Here is a 16,127-nt window from a genome sequence, read left to right as displayed (position 1 = left end):
GAAAGTAATGTACAAAAGAATTCGATAGCAGTTATCTTGGTAATGGGAGACATACATCGAGTGCATGTCGGAATGGGTATGATTAAGGAGCTTCGTAAGTCAGTAAGATTGGGAATAATAGAAAAACGTGGAAGGATGAATTACATTTTAGTATCATAAAGCTCTTGACGACTTTCCAATATCCTTTAGCACCGGGTAGTTTCGGAGGCGAGCCTTGACACGGTACAAAACCGTTTAAAAGAAAGCCTGCAAATTAATGAGAATCTGAGGTGTGCAGGGCAGCAGTCTCCATGTATTGCTTCTGATAGTCAAAGGCAGTGATCACCCAACCGTTTTTGTCAGATAATTTTGGTACAGGGCGAAACAGATCAATTCCGCCTCGGTCAAATCTATTGTCGGGACAAGGTTTGACAGGGCTGGGCTGTATGGCGATACAAATGTAACTCGATAGTACCTTAGATATACTTTCGAGTATCTCTATATGTGTACCGAGATACACTTGAAAAATGTATTTGTATCTCAGTTGTGAAATACATTTAAGATGGATCGCTTGTATCGCAATACTTTGCCAGACTTACGTGTCCGGTTAAATTTGTTGTCCTTTGTAAGACAAATTTAACAGATAAAACATATTTTTGGTGCAAGATGCTTCGTACTTTATACTATGAACCCGCCTTATTACATGATCCATCTCAGTTACCGACATTAAAAAAAAAAACTTCTGCTGTGAAAAAGTTTACGGGCAAGAATAACACAATCAGCTCCTCTCTCAAAAACCTTAACTCGTTCCAATTTAGAAGATAACGCTGTAAACGAGTTGAGTGAAGAAAAAGTACGGCCCTGTTGTCCAATTTCCCCTCATTATGGGCGACACAGAAGTATATAATAGGACTGTTTAAGATGCACCCTCACGGCGAAACATGGTTCATTTCGGGCAGACGCCTTTTGTGAAGCATGGCACGCTGTTTTTACCGTTGGGTAACGATGTGGTTTAACGGGGTTGACATGTTTTCTTTAGCGGCATTCATAATAAATAGAGGGTTTGAGGCAAGGGGAAAGATATCAAATGGCAGAAAAATGAAGGACAAGCATAAATTACGATTTATATTTGCCACACACCCTCCCCACCTAGCACTGTTTCGGAACAAATGTATTGGCATAATTATCTGTAGATGTCGTTCGGAATATTTTCTCGCCGGATTTGCAGAAGTATCTCAGGAATGTTCCGTTTTATAACCGACAATTGTATCTCAGTGTCGGTATTTGGGGCCTTAACACACATGTATCACGGTATTTGTATTCCCGAATAAATTTTGGAGCATCCCTGCCCAGCCCTGGGTATCGGTCGGAACAAGGCCGCCAGAAACTGTGTGTTTTTTTTTTTATTGTTGTTGTTGGTGACGTCAGCAGAAGGTGATATATTTTTGTAGAATGAGACACATGCGGGGCAAGTAATATCGTCCACGTAGACAATTATAAGTCTTTGAGACACCCAGATGTCCCGACGCTGGGTCGTCATGCAAGCACCATAGCAGCTCCGAGCGAAGGCGTCGTGAAACAACCATCATTGACCGTCTGCTGAATAGTTAGGTTAGAACAAGAGGGCATCTCGGACAGAAAAATACCGTTCTCGTTTGCAGACCTTGCGTTTTTTTTATATAACATGTCTTTTAATATGTTGCACAAGGTCTTGGGTATAGGAAATTTGGAGCTGGTTTCGAGCCACACAATCCAGGGAGAGAGAAGCGAGTGTAATGGTATAGTGTTCAACTTGAGGAGGAATGGTTGGTATGCGCCAACGTCAAAGGCCATCAACATGCTGATTCTTGCGTCCAGATCTATAATCGACGGAGGAGTTGTACTCTTGGAGAAGAGTCCAGGATCCCAAACGCCCAGAGAAATCTTTCTCTGATGTAAGCCGACTGAGACAGTGGTGGCCTTTGACGACGCTAAAAAGGTGTCCGAACAGGTGGGGTAGAAGCTTTTAAATATACCACTGATTATACCCAAGCATTTTGTTTTTCAGTTGTAAAGTAATTATGTTCACATTTTGACAGAGTGCGACTGCCGAATGCCACAACTCTCTCGTGCTGGGATTGTTTTCGTTATTTTCGAACTACCCCTTGTCCGTTCCGACTGGCTTCTGAGTGGATCTCAGTAGGAATTGAAGGGTCAAAGTGTCTTCTTCGTTTCAATAAGCTTATAGTGTCCTGTTTCAGGTATATTGTATTATCTGGTCACCAGCTTTACCTTTTAGAGCGCAGCTCTTAGGGGCCCGTTCCCGGCTTGAGCGGCGTCGGCGTAACCAAGGTCATCCCAAGGTCACGTGGCCCCCAAGGCCATCCCAAGGTCACCCCAAGGTCGCGTGACACCCAAATTCACGTGACCCCCCTGAAGTCACGTGACCCCCCGAGGTCACGTGACCCCCCCCCCCGAGGTCACGTGACCCCCCCCGAAGTCACGTGACACCCCCAGGTCACGTGACCACCCCCAGGGTCACGTGACCCCCGCTGAGGTCACGTGACCTCCCCGATGACGTCACCGGCATCCGCATCGTCATCGTCATCATCACTGATGACGTCATCAGTGACGTCACTGATCACATCTTCAGTGATGATGACGATGACGATGCGGATGCAGGTGACGTCACTGATGATGTCATCAGTGATGATGACGATGACGATGCGGATGCCGGTGACGTCATCAGTGACGTCACTGATGACGTCATCAGTGATGATGACGATGACGATGCGGATGCCGGTGAGGTCATCAGTGACGTCACTGATGACGTCATCAGTGATGATGACGATGACGATGCGGATGCCGGTGACGTCATCAGTGATGATGACGTCATCGGTGACGATGACGTCATCGGGGAGGTCACGTGACCTCGGCGGGGGTCACGTGACCTGGTGTGTCACGTGACTTCGGGGGGGCATCCGCATCGTCATCATCACAGATGACGTCATCAGTGACGTCACTGATGACGTCACCGACATCCGCATCGTCATCGTCATCATCGCTGATGACGTCATCGGAGTCCGCATCGTCATCGTCACTGATGACGTCATCAGTGACGTCACTGATGACGTCATCGGCATGGTCACGTGACTCCCCAAGGTCACGTGACCCCCCCCCAGGTCACTTCACCCCCCAGTACCCTTCCCTCCTCCTCCTCAAGAGCTGCGCTCTAATTCGGTGTTACAGGGAGTTGTAAACGGCTTTCACTTTTTCATACAACTTTTGCCCTGTGTGAAGAAGCTAAACTTGATCTCCACTTTTATTTATGCCCGGTGAGGTTCCTGGCGAGCAATTCTTGTGTTATGTCAAAATTAACTAAATCAACCAAATTGTAAATTTTGGAACAAAAATGTATTTATTACGGGGCATATTTTTTATATGTAACTTGAATAGGTTTTATTATTCAGTTATTTGTTTCACTCATTTGTTTGTCGGCTCTCGAAAAGGCTACAAATCCCCTCCGACCACTGACACAAAATATTTGGAGACCCTTGATTTCAAATATCTTATACGTTAAAATTGCAGCGTTCGAAGTTGGGAGTGCAATAAAATAAACATTCCGCAGTTTCGCATATTCATCAATTTGTTATAAATGTGCTGGAACCAATCAATTTCCCCGCAGGGGGCTCCTGTGAAAGCAGGTGTTTCGAGAGTGGCGCCTCCAAGGGCCCCGAGGCCCGCAGGGGGCACCTGCACCTTAGGTGCTAGGTGCTTGGTGATTAGCCTCACCACGGACCCCAGCCGCTTGGGCCACCATACCCGCACTTAGGGGGCACGTACTTCATAGTATGTGCTTGGTGAGTGGCGTCACTACGTACCCCGAGTCATGTGGGCGCGCCCGCCCATGTCTGTCTGTGCGTGGCGTACCCGTGTCCGGGGAGAAGGGTATCCTTGCGGTTAAGCTGAGCCCGGGGTACGTTTGGACGCTTCGGGGCCTCCTGGACGAGGCAATATACCACTTCTGCCCCTGCTTCTCGTAGCCGCGTGTCCCGGCTTGGCCCGACCAGGATGATTCAGTCAGTCGCCTCTTCTTCCCTCTTTTTCATTCTTTCGCTTTTCCTTCCACCTCTTTCTCTTTCGTCCTACACTCTCTTCCTTCTTTTTTCATCTTCTTAGGCGGCAAGGGCCACCCTTGAGCGAAAAGAGGACCTGTCCCTGCAACCACACTAGGGTATAATGCCCGGGCAGAACTGGTAGAGTAATTGTGTCAGCCAAGCCCATCTTGCTACGGCACATTACCTACGACTTTGTTAGGCTCCGTGGTGGGCGGTGCAACCGGGCACTTAATTTCCTTCCCATCTTTACGAGTCCCAAACTAAACAAAAACTCTGATCGGGCTTTGAAAAGGGCCCGCACCAAGGACAAACTGCTAAAGAACCATACCACGCCGCCGGAAACTTTTCGAAAAGTTTTAGTCATGCACTCGAACAACGAGGGCAAACCGCTCGCAACACTTTCCCCTTTCCTAGTCTCGAAGACGTTGGAGATAGTAGTTGGAAAAAATTTCAAAGCAAAGAAGCTTTTTTCTTGTGACCTCCTTGTTGAAGTTCATACCGCAGAGCGGAGTACTGCACTACTTGCCGTCCACGGAATCCAAGACTATGCCGTTTTTGTGACCATTCACCGCTCTTTCAACAGCACGCGGGGCGTCATCTCTGAGAACGATCTACTTGGACGCCCGAACGAAGACATCCTTGAAGGTATTAAAGATCACGGTGTCATTGCTGTGCGACGCGTCACTTATCAAAGTGATGGCCAGGAAAGGGACACTAAACATATAGTTTTGACGTTCAACTCAACAAGTCTCCCCTCCGCAGTCAAGGCCGGCTACCTTCACTTCAAAGTCAGGCCCTACATTCCTAATCAAAGACGTTGTTTCCGCTGCCAACGTTTTGGCAATGGGTCAACCACGTGCAGAGAAAAAAACGACGTGTCCCAATTGTGCAAGCAACGATCACCCCACAGACAACTGTTCTAGTGACTCACACACCTGTGTGAATCACCGAGGAGCTCACCCGGAAACTCTCGTTGGCACCCTAACTTTGAATAGGAAAAGGAAATAATAACTCTAAAGACAAAGGAAAACTTGACTTACCAGGAACACGTAAGCGTCTCTCCTTCCTGCAAGGAGTAACGCATGCTGGGGCGGCAGCCAGGAGGGCTGCTCCGCCAAAGACCTGTGTGGGTACACATACTTCGCTCAAGATATTGATGCCCCATTTAGTCCCCCTTTCCTTACAAAACCAATGGGTGGATAACACACCCTTACAGACTCCCATGACGCAAACAACCGACACGTCGGTGCGCCTCGGTGGTCTCTCGCAACCCCGACAACGTGCAGATGATGCACCTCGGGGCTCTCCATCCTCCTCTTCTCATCACTCTGGAAGCGCTGCCAGAATATCGGCCACTCCCTACGCCAAGGTGCAGGAAAATGTGAAATCAAAGAAGTCACCTTCATTTGGACGCTCCCAAAAGGTTGTGTTCAAACTTCCCGTACTACATGAAAAACTACCTGGTACACGTCAATAAATTGCGTTCTTTCTGCGCTCACCCGTCACAGCGCAACAACTTCTCCTCCACGGAAGAACACGGGGGGAGGGGTGCGAGTCTTTGGGCCGTATCACCGGTAGAGTGCGTGGATAATGTTTGCGGCCGGCGCACGATGCCGGTAAAGGTGTGTAGTGACACTGAGGCAGTGTCCAGGGGTCGACGATGACACCCCGCTGGGGAGGCGTCTTGTTAATGCAGAGTCGGTCCGTGCTTTTGAAGGCGCTGCATTTTTCCGGCCGGCACACGATGGCGGTGCAGGTATGTCGGGACGCTGAGGAGGTCTCGAGGAGTCAACGATGGCACCGCACTGGAGAGGCATCTGGTCCCTCTGGGAGCTGCTCCGTGCTTTTGAAGGTGTGGAGCCTGACGTCAAGATGCCTGGGCAACGGAAGGGAAGGTGAACCCAGAAATTCCACAAACAGCGGCCAAGCGAAGGCAGGCTTGCCCTCTAGCACGAAGAGTGCTTCACATCGAGCAATGCTACAAGAACCCATGGCGACCCAAAAGAGAACCTCCATCGGCACTGGCAGAAACGTATTATTAAAAAAAAAAAACGAGTTGCCCTCTTCCCCAAGCCATTCCTCGCTTAGACAGAGAAAGCCCGGCTTAAGCTGTCTGCATTAGTGTGCAGGGATCCTTTTTTGTGCTTAACAGTAAACGCGTACGGTTACAGACTTAGACTCCAAAGAAGCAATCAACCATTTTTGTTCGACATCTGTTGGAGCCACGTTAGCGGTCGGTGGTCTGTGATGAAAACAAATGGCGGCCCTGACAAGCAACATGAAAGTTTTCGACCACCACACTAGGCAAGCGCACTCTTTTTCAATTTTGATGTACGCTTGCTCTCGAGCGCTTAATCTCCTGCTCACGTAGAGTATCGGGTGCTCTCCCCCGTCTGCGCTTTGTTGGCTCAAGACTACCCCCAGCCCCTTTTCACAGGCGTCACACTGCACGAGGAAAGATTTCGAGTGGTCCGGGCTTGCCAAAACGGGTTTACTCATCAAGGTGCTTTTAAGGGCGTCAAAATTTGCCTGTTTCTTTTCATTCCACTTTACGCGATTAGGCATTCGTTTTCAACGCGTCGGTAAGTGGACTAGTCAGCTCGGAGAATGCCTCGATGTAGTGTTGATAATAACCAATTAAGCCCCAAACCGCACGAATCTGCGTTCTTGTTCCTGGACGTGGAAACTCCTTGATTGCCAGTGCCTCTTCTTCCAACGGGTTTCGGTGGCCTTGGCTTTCTGTGTGTCCGAGGTAATATACCTCTGAGCGACCAAACTTGCACTTTCGTGCTTTCACAGTTAGTCCCGCGTGGTGAAGTGTCGAAAAGACTTCTCTTAGATGGTCCAAGTGTTCGGACCAGGTGTCAGAAAAAATTGCAATGTTATCTAAATAGGGTAGAGCAAAACTTTCTAACCCTGCAAGGACTTCGTTCATCAACCTAGAGAAGGCGAAAGGAGCATTTTTAAGGCCGAAGCTAAGGACGAAAGGTGGAAAAGTGCGAAAAGGGCTCACGAAAGCGGCAAGACTACTTGCACGCTCGGTAAGCGGTACTTGCCAATATCCGCGAACAGGATCTAGAGTGAATATGACCTTTGCCTGGCAAACTTTTTCAAGGCAGTCTTCAACGTGCGGAACGATAAAAAATGAAAGCCGTTTACAACTCCCTGTAACACCGAATTGGAGCGCAGCTCTTGAGGAGGAGAAGGGAAGGGTACTGAGGGTCACGTGTTCTTGGGGCGGGGGGAGGGTGTCGCATGACCTCGGGGGGGGGGGGGGGGTCACGTGAACCCCCAGAAAAATTTTTCCGCTGTTTAGCGGGGAATTTTTTCCGCCATATCTAGCGGGGAAATTCTTCCGCTAGATTTAGCGCGGAATTTGTTCCGCTAGATTTAGCGGGGAATTTTTTCCGCTAGATTTAGGGGGAAATTTTTCCTCTAGATTTAGCGGGGAAATTTTTCTGCTAGATTTAGCGGGGAAATTTTACCGCTAGATTTAGCGGGGAATTTTTCCCGCTAGATTTAGCGGGAAAATGTTTCCGCTACATTTAGCGGGAAATGTTTTCCGCTAGATTTAGCGGGGAAAATTTTCCGCTAGCTTTAGCGAAGAATTTTTCCCGCTAGATTTAGCGGGGAAATTTTTCCGCTAGATTTAGCTGGGAATTTTTTCCGCTAAATCTAAGGGGAAATGTTTCCACGATTTAGCGAGGAAATTTTTCCGCTAGATTTAGCGGAACATTTTTCAGCTAGATTAGCGGGAAACATTTTCCGCTAGAATTAGCGGGGAATTTTTCCGTTAAATCTAGCGGGGACAATTTTCCGCTAGAATTAGCGGGGAAATTTTTCCGCTAGATTTAGCGGGGAATTTTTTTCCGCTAAATCTAGCGGGGAAATTTTACCGCTAGATTTAGCGGGGAAATTTTTCCGCTAGATTTAGCGGGGAAATTTTTCCGCTAGATTTAGCGGGAAAATTTTTGCGCTAGATTTAGCGGAAAAAATTCTCCGCTAAAAAAAATTTAGCGGAGAATTTAGCGGAAATTCTCCGCTAAAAAAATTTAGCGGAGAATTTTTTCCGCTAAATCTAGCGGGGAAAAGTTCACGCTAGATTTAGCGGGGAAATTATTCCGCTAGATTTAGCGGGGAATATATTTCGCTATAATTAGTGGGGAAGTTTTTCCGCTAGATTTAGCCGAGAAATTTTTCCGCTAGATTTAGCAGAGAAATTTTTCCGCTAGATTTAGCGGGGAAATTTACCCACAATGCACCGCGCGGTTACGCCGACGCCGACGGCGACGGCGACGCCGACGCTGACGCCGACGCCGCTCAAGCCGGAAACGGGCCCCTAAGAGCTGCGCTCTAAAACCCTCGTGGCGGTCACTCCGTTTAACCTACGGTAGTCAACGCAACGCCGTGGTTTCTTGCCGTTAGCTTCCACGATTATCATCGGACATAGAAAGTCACCCTCGCCTGGCTAAATTAACTTCAGATCGAGCATCTGTTCAACAGCTTCCTTCATCGGTTTTTCCTGTCAAGGCGAGTACCGGTAAGCTTTGCACCTCTTGGTGTCACTCGAAGTCAACTCTATGTCATGAGTCATTAAACTAGTTCGACCTGAGACTTTCGAAAACAATTACTGATACTCGGTTATTAAGTTTAGCAAGTCTGACTTTCGCTTAAGGTGGCCGGCTGAACCGTGGTTGCCAGGATCTCCTCTGGAGTGAAGGAGGTTAAATCTCGTGGGATCTCTGGAAGGCTAACTGCTACTCCCTCAGGTTTGTTTAGCAAGACGCCCACAATATGAATTCGTTCTACGTACAGTTTCATTAAATTACAGTGGTAGATCCTCACTTCCTTCCTACGACCAGGCAACTTAACGAAATAGTTGGTGTCCGACTATTTTTGCACTACCTTCCCAGAACCTTCCCATTGAACTTCTAGATTGTTTGCCGTTGCAGTTCGCAATAGCAACACTTTCTGTCCCTCACGGAAGCTACGAAAACTGCTGTTTTTTCATAGCGTTGTTTTGCCTTCGTCTGTGCTTCGAGCATGTTGGCTTCCACGAGAAGCTGCGTGTCAAGCTGCGTTGAAGCAAGTTACATACGTACTCAACTACTGCCGGGTCGTCTTCCTGTCCTTCCCAGTTTTCTCGGAGGAGTCTAAGCTGTGACCGTACTGCTCGCCCGTAGACAAGCTCAGCTGGGCTGAAGCCAGTTGACTCGCGTGCTACTGAACGAAGAGCAAACAGCATGGCAGGCAACGCTGCGTGCCACTCCCTTTCGTTTTCATAACACAAAGCCCGCAGAATGCGCTTCATCACAGGGTGTAGCTTCTCTACGCTGTTGCTCTGTGGGTGGTTGACCGAGCTGTGGTAGATCTTAATGCCGCACTTTTGCAGGAAAGCTGTGGTCAACGCGCTTGTAAACACGCTGTGAAGATATGACCGGATTTCGCTCGGAAATCCTGCGCGCGCAAAAAACGACAAAAGTGCATCCACGACTTCCACGGCCGTTGCGTCGCGCAAGGGCACTGCTTCGGGGAATTTAGTGGCAGGGCATACCATTGTCAACTGATACTTATGGCCTTTTGTTCTGTGTAGCGTACCTACAATGTCCACGACGACTCTGCGGAAAGGTTTGGTAATAAATGGGACCACTGTAAAGGATGCCTTGCGTTTTTCATTAGGTCGACCCGTCCGCTGACAGACGTCACAGCACCGAACGAAATGTTCGACATCTTTAAAACAACCTGGCCAGTAGTACTCGCTGAGGAGACTTGCCTTGGTCTTGTTGATACCGAGGTGGCACGACCAGCCCGCCCGGTGAGACAACTCCAAAAGGTTTTCTCGGTACTTCAGAGGAACGACGATCTGGTGGACGTTCATCCCTTTCTTTCCACAAAACTCGCGGTACAGTATTCCGTTCTTTTCAAAGAACGCTGAGCTGCTCGAATTAGGGTTTTGAATGCTCTCCCAACATTTAATCGATGTGGATTCACTCTTCTGCTATACAATCAAGGTTGCCCTATCTATTGCAGTGAGCGTGTTAAAATCACTGCTCGTCGGAGGGAGGAACGTAAATTCATCGTCTACTTTTTCCTGGTCACGGTCTGGCTGATTTAAAGCGCGACGCTCGTCATTTTTGACGGGATCGTGCGAGTTATCTGCTGCACTGACTTGTGAAGCTACAGCCTGCTTTACACTTTTTTCACAGCTCTTCTTTGTCACCGATCTCGTGACAACCATGACTGGGTTCATGTCAAGCGTTACCCCTGACTTAAGCAGTTCCTTTGCGGTTCTGTTGGACAAAGGGTACACGCATCTCGGCAAGACGTCCGAGATTGTTGCCTTGGTTTCCACCTCTCCAAAGATGCCTTTCAGGGTTACTTTCGCAACAGGTAGACTGACAGTACCTCCTTGCAGGGCCTGCCTCAGGCACACGTCGTCGCCTGCGAAATCGTTCTCGTTCACGAAGGAAGAGTGCACGACGTCGTACGTCACGCCGTCGTACGTCGCGGTAAGATCTTGGAAGTCTTACCGTTTACGACCATGTCGTGAAGGTATGGACCTAAGAAGTCTTCGTCCTTTCCGAAAATGAGCTGGACTGAAGAAACCTTTGGGACACGACATCCAGCAGCCACGTGCCATGGTGTTTGGCACCGGAAGCATACTATTGGTTTCCGTGCTTCGAACGACTCCTTCAGACGTGTTTCAGGGGACTCGACTTTAGGAACTTGCTTGTTCGCGTTCTTTTCCGACGTGCGGAATCCTTTATTTCCCCCAGACGAAGCTCCCGGAGGCCGGGCATTCTTCCCTAGGTCGCAACACTATCCCCTCTTTGCTCAGTACTGATCTCCATATGCTGCTGCCTTGCGTATTGTTGCTACGTCCGGTCGATCCTGAACCCATTCTCTGAGCTTTTTAGGCACGTAACATAGAACTGCCCTAAGCAAAATTGCTCAAGCTTCTTCACTTTGTCCTCATACGCCTGAGCTCTTTTGAGCCAGTTTTCCAGAAAACTTCCGAGCTTATATGCGAACTCACAGTAGCTCTGTTGTGGGCCTTTCGTGGCTTCTCGAAATTTCAAACGGAAAGCTTCGGGTGACAACCTATATTTTCTCAACAAAGCACCCTTCACTACCGTGTAATTTCCGGCCTCTTCTGGCGGTAACTTTGCGAGTACATCAGCTGCTTCGGTCGGCAAAAGGCCGAGATGACTCTTCGAAACCCATCCTGACACATGCGCGTTCGAAGTTGGTTAAGAAGAATCCCAATTTGCTTGCAAAAGAAAAGGGCTGAAGAAAACTTCTCATGTCATAGTTAACTGCTTTCGCGACTCCAACAGCGCTCATTTCAGAAGTCAGTTTTAGCTGCTCGAGTTGCAGTTGTTTCAGTTGTTCGTCTCTTTTTTTCTCTAAGCGTCGTTTCTTTGCCTCATCGACAGTTTCGACAATTTAGTCATGCCCGGCTCCGCTGCGCGAAATGTTTTTTGACTATGTCTGGCTTTCGCATTGCTTGCTTACATCCAAACCGAGCAATTCAGCTACGGCTAACAACTCTACTTTAAGCAGGCTATCCAAACCCATTTCTGCGAGGTACAATGACAAAGTCCCGTTTCTGTCGCCTTTCCTATTTTCGCTTAAACACGAAAATTGCAACACTCGGCGTACCAGAAAACGCAACAGACAAAGCCGCACCAACCGCTGCCGTAGCGCTCCCGTAGATCCGCCATTCCACCGCTGCCACCAGCTGTTGCGTTCGGGCGAGCAAGACCCCAGGCGGCGGCGAGAAGAGGACACTGAAAGCAGGGCAGACGGACTTTTTAATCCAGGCAAGCTCGCCGACAGACGAAACCCGAAGAACAATACCGGCGGCGGCGCGACCGACTTTTTGAGCTGCTGCCAAGAACAAATAAAAGTGCGATGCCGAAGATATCGCCTTTGGCGCGGCGGCTATCAAATTGCACGTTCTCGCTGCGCTCACGCATGACAGCGCAACAACGCTTAAACATTGATGATTTAAAGGATCTGGCGCAGGCCCTAGACGAGAGAGGACCTGTCTTCAGGAAACCTTCCTTTCTGGGTCGGGCTCGTTCAGATTTGGCAGATGCGCACTATATCACAACGACCGTCCTCGTGATGTGAGAGGTGGTGGAGTGGCTCTCATTATGCAGCCAACGTGCCCTTCAGAGCAGATTCCTTTAACCTCAAACTTGAAAGCAGTTCCTGCACGTATTTACATCGGTATCACGGTAACTGTGTGCTCTCTTTATCTTCCACCTAACGAACAGATCACCTTGACGGATCTAGAACAGCTTGTAAGTGAACTCCCAAGCCCTTACCTGCTTCTAGGAGACTTCAGTGCGCACAAAAGAGTACGGGGAAGTCAATTGGATGAATCTAGAGGCAAAGTGATGGAAAATATTTTGCTAAAAAAATCAGTGGACCTTTTAAATGATAAGTCTCCTACGCATATTACCCTAAGCTTGCCTGTGGAATACTTTGCCATAGACTTATCATTTTGTTCAACTTCTTTTTTAACGAAATTGTCCTGGCGAGTTAACCAAAACCCATACAACAGTGATTACTTTCCCATTGCCATCCAACACTCGCGCGCTAACCTTTGTGTTCCGAAACGAGTGCCCGGTGGGTCATTCAGAAGGCACACTGGACGAAATTCAATGAAAAGGCTTATATTCCTGAGGATGGCTTCACCGCACTTAATATCGATGGAACCACGTCTGCTTTGAAAACTGTCATAATTGGCGCAGCAATTGTTTCAATTCCAAAAACATCATCACGGTTTCCAAAATACCCAAAACCCTGGTGGTCTCCAGAATGTACACAAGCCAAGAAAAATAAAAATAAGTGTTGGGAAAAGTGCAAGATTTATGCAACTTCTGAATGACTGATCGCCTTTAAAAGAAGCAAAGCTTAGCTCCACCGCATAATCAGAAGCCAGAAGAAAAACTCCTGGTGCAAGTGCACCTTGAACGTTACCCAGGACACATGAATAAAAGAAATCAGGAACACGGTCCGGAAGATAGAGGGCCTATTTAATGATACCCGACTGTCTAGTCTCAAAGATGGAACCATTCAAGTGTACTCTCCCATAGACCAGGCAAATCTGTTAGGACATATTTTCTCAGTAGTATCCAGCAAGTCTTCATATCAAAAACTTTTCTAGCTTACCGCACGCGAGTAGAAAGAAAATCACTGCCAATAAAACTCAGTAGCGAGGAACCTTACAAAAAACCTTTATGTATTCGAGAGCTAGAGTTATCGACCCTGCATGGCCGGAATTCTGCAGTTGGTTTAGACAACATACACCATAAAATGATTGCTAACTTATTACATGATTCCAAACTTTCTCTTCTGAAGTCCTAAAACAAAATATGGGAAAGGGGTGTTCCCAATATCGTGGAGGAAAGCAATCGTTACAGCCATTTCAAAGCCAGGCAAAGATCACACAAATCATGGACAAATCATGGAATCATCGTGATGTCACCAAGTCCACTGACTTGGTGAGATCGTGATTATACGCCTGTCTTCTTCACTGTCCAGGTGTTGCTGTGTCAGATAGCAAGCGGCGGCGCCAACAGCTTCGGCTTTGACAGCTTCAACAAGGTTTCGTATCAATAAGGCATCAATGATGACTCCACGGAACCTGCTCGCTTCCCCCTGGTGTACGGCTTTCCGGAACCTACGTTATACCCTGGCGTCACATCCTTAACTTTACCTATAAACGCCCACAACGATCTCGTCGGCTTCAGTGGACCTGGTGACATCGTGATGGCAAGGACGCTAAACACGCCTGTCTTCTTCACTGTCCAGGTCAGTTACACATATCCTGTACACTGCTATCGTAGTGATGATCAGTGCTTGTTTCTGTCACCAAGTCCAGAAACCATAGTTAGAAGCGTTGCGTCAGTGTGTCGTGACGTGATATCAGCATTATTCTTACAATCAAGAGATAGAGAAGCCAATCCTGGACCTAGTATCGAGGAATCACTCCACCAGCTTCTTGCTGGCCAATCTGAAATGCGGAAAGAAATAAGAAAGATGAAGGAAAAATAATTTAGATTAATTTTTCAGAGATGTACTAACACGGCTGGATAAAGCAGAAAAGGACAAATATGCTCTGCAAAAAAAATGAACGGGACTCTCCTTTGTTACAAGTTATTGCACACATTCAGAGAGCGAACAAACTACAAGAGGGGAGGCTTGTTGAACTCGAAAACCGGTCCAGAAAAGACAACCTTGTTATATTTGGTATTGAAGGGCAACCCGGCGAAACTGGAGACTCGCCTAAAGATAAAGTCATAAATAATCTTTTTAAAACCACTCTGAAGGTCACTGTAAACAGTGTTGATCGTCTGCATCGTCCTGATAGACATGTTTCCGAAGAACCAAGGCCAGTCATACTGAACTTCCAAGACCACAGTGAAAAAAATGTCTGTTCTTAAGAATTGTCATTTACTAAAGGGGAGTAAGGTTTCTGTCCGGCATGATTTGTCGCAGGAAACAATTCGAACGCGAAAGTTGCTCTGGACATCTGCGCAGCCAGATAAACCAAACAAGGCTAAAGTGTTTCTGGTTCATGATAAGCTTCATGTATACGGTGACATTTATCCGCGGGATGACAGCACACCAACACGCGTGAAACTGCCCAGCAGCAGCAAGAAACGTGTTCCACCACTCAGTGACGTCAAAAGCAAATAACCTTCCGACTTGTGTCGTTTAATGCGCAAAGTGTTCGGAATAAACTTACAAATTTCGAGGCAATGCTCCTTGATTTTGACCTCCACGCCACTTTGATAATTTAGGCATGTCTGCACTCAGAAATACAGGACAGCGAAGTTATTCCTCTGACACACTAAATATACCGAAACCATAAACTGTCACGTGGCGGTGGCGTGGCGATTGTCCTGAAGTCCGAGTTAGGCGCGTGCCTACTACCAGGCATTCCTAACCACGAACGTTTGTGGTGTCGGGTTGACGTTTACGGCTATAGCCTTGTTCTAGGAGTAGTGTACAGACCACCTAATGCCTCACCAGTCTTCCTTGAGCAATTATACGACTTTCTTGGGTCGTTTCGTAATGATCGCGTACGACTAATCATGGCCGGTGATTTTAATTTACCCCATATTTACTGGTTAAAAATGAGATCGGCGGGAGCACACGCACGTGCTTCAGAGATGTTACTTGACTGTGCGTTCTCGAACGACCTGACTCAGATAGTCACATCACCGACAAGGATCGGCAACACGGCGCAATCTATTTTGGACCTGGTCTTTGTTAGTCCACTAATATCGTGGTACACTATTGACATTTTAGCAGGGTTGTCTGATCATAAATTGCTGTATTTTACTTCCAACTTTTTCAAAAACGCGGAACTTGGTGGTGTAAAACAATCGATTGTTAAAAATTACAACAATGCGAGTGATGTAGATGTGCTTGACTACTTGGAGTCACACTTTGATGATTTCTTTGAGGAACGTGACTTTGAAATCCAGTGGACTTTGTTTAAAAACATTTGCGATTATTGCATTGCCCAGTATGTACCCAGCAAGGTAAAACGCACAAGAAGAAACAATCCTTGGATAACAAGAGAAATTATTCAACTAAAACGTAAATTGCAACGTAAAAAGCGAACTCACAAGTATCAGATATCTGAACTTTCTCAAATAAAAGAGGAATTGAAAGAAAAAAATTTCACCTTCCAAGGAGTTTTTCTTCTCGCAATCTCTTATCAGTGTTCTAAAGGAAGCGCCCGCTAAATTTTGGAACTTCCTATCAGGAAGAAAAAAGTCTGTTGAGTGTTTAAATGTTAGTGGGATTCTTGACATTGATAAAACAGACATGGCAAACGAACTCAATAGGTACTTTCAGTTCGTATTCAGCCCCCGTTCGGCAGCACAACCAGATGGCCTCTGTGATATGTCGTCGGCAATGTGGGGCCTTGTCGTAAGCCGGGAAGGAATCTTTGTTCTTTTGCTTCGGCTAAATGTTAAAAAAGCTTGTGGGCCGGACAATGTGCCTAACGAATTCCTTCGACGC

General features: G+C 47.3%; 1 pseudogene; it reads left to right on the top strand.

Annotated features, from left to right (window-relative positions):
* Positions 1-14,789, top strand: part of LOC120848614 — a 36,667-nt pseudogene extending 21,878 nt beyond the window's left edge.
* Positions 14,790-16,127: the final 1,338 nt, after the last annotated feature.

The sequence above is a fragment of the Ixodes scapularis genome, unplaced genomic scaffold (genome assembly GCF_016920785.2).
Source record: "Ixodes scapularis isolate PalLabHiFi unplaced genomic scaffold, ASM1692078v2 PGA_scaffold0__279_contigs__length_252992795, whole genome shotgun sequence".
Lineage (NCBI taxonomy): Eukaryota > Metazoa > Arthropoda > Arachnida > Ixodida > Ixodidae > Ixodes > Ixodes scapularis.
The sequence above is the reverse complement of the archived record's forward strand: the minus strand, read 5'-3'. Positions and strand labels throughout refer to the sequence as shown.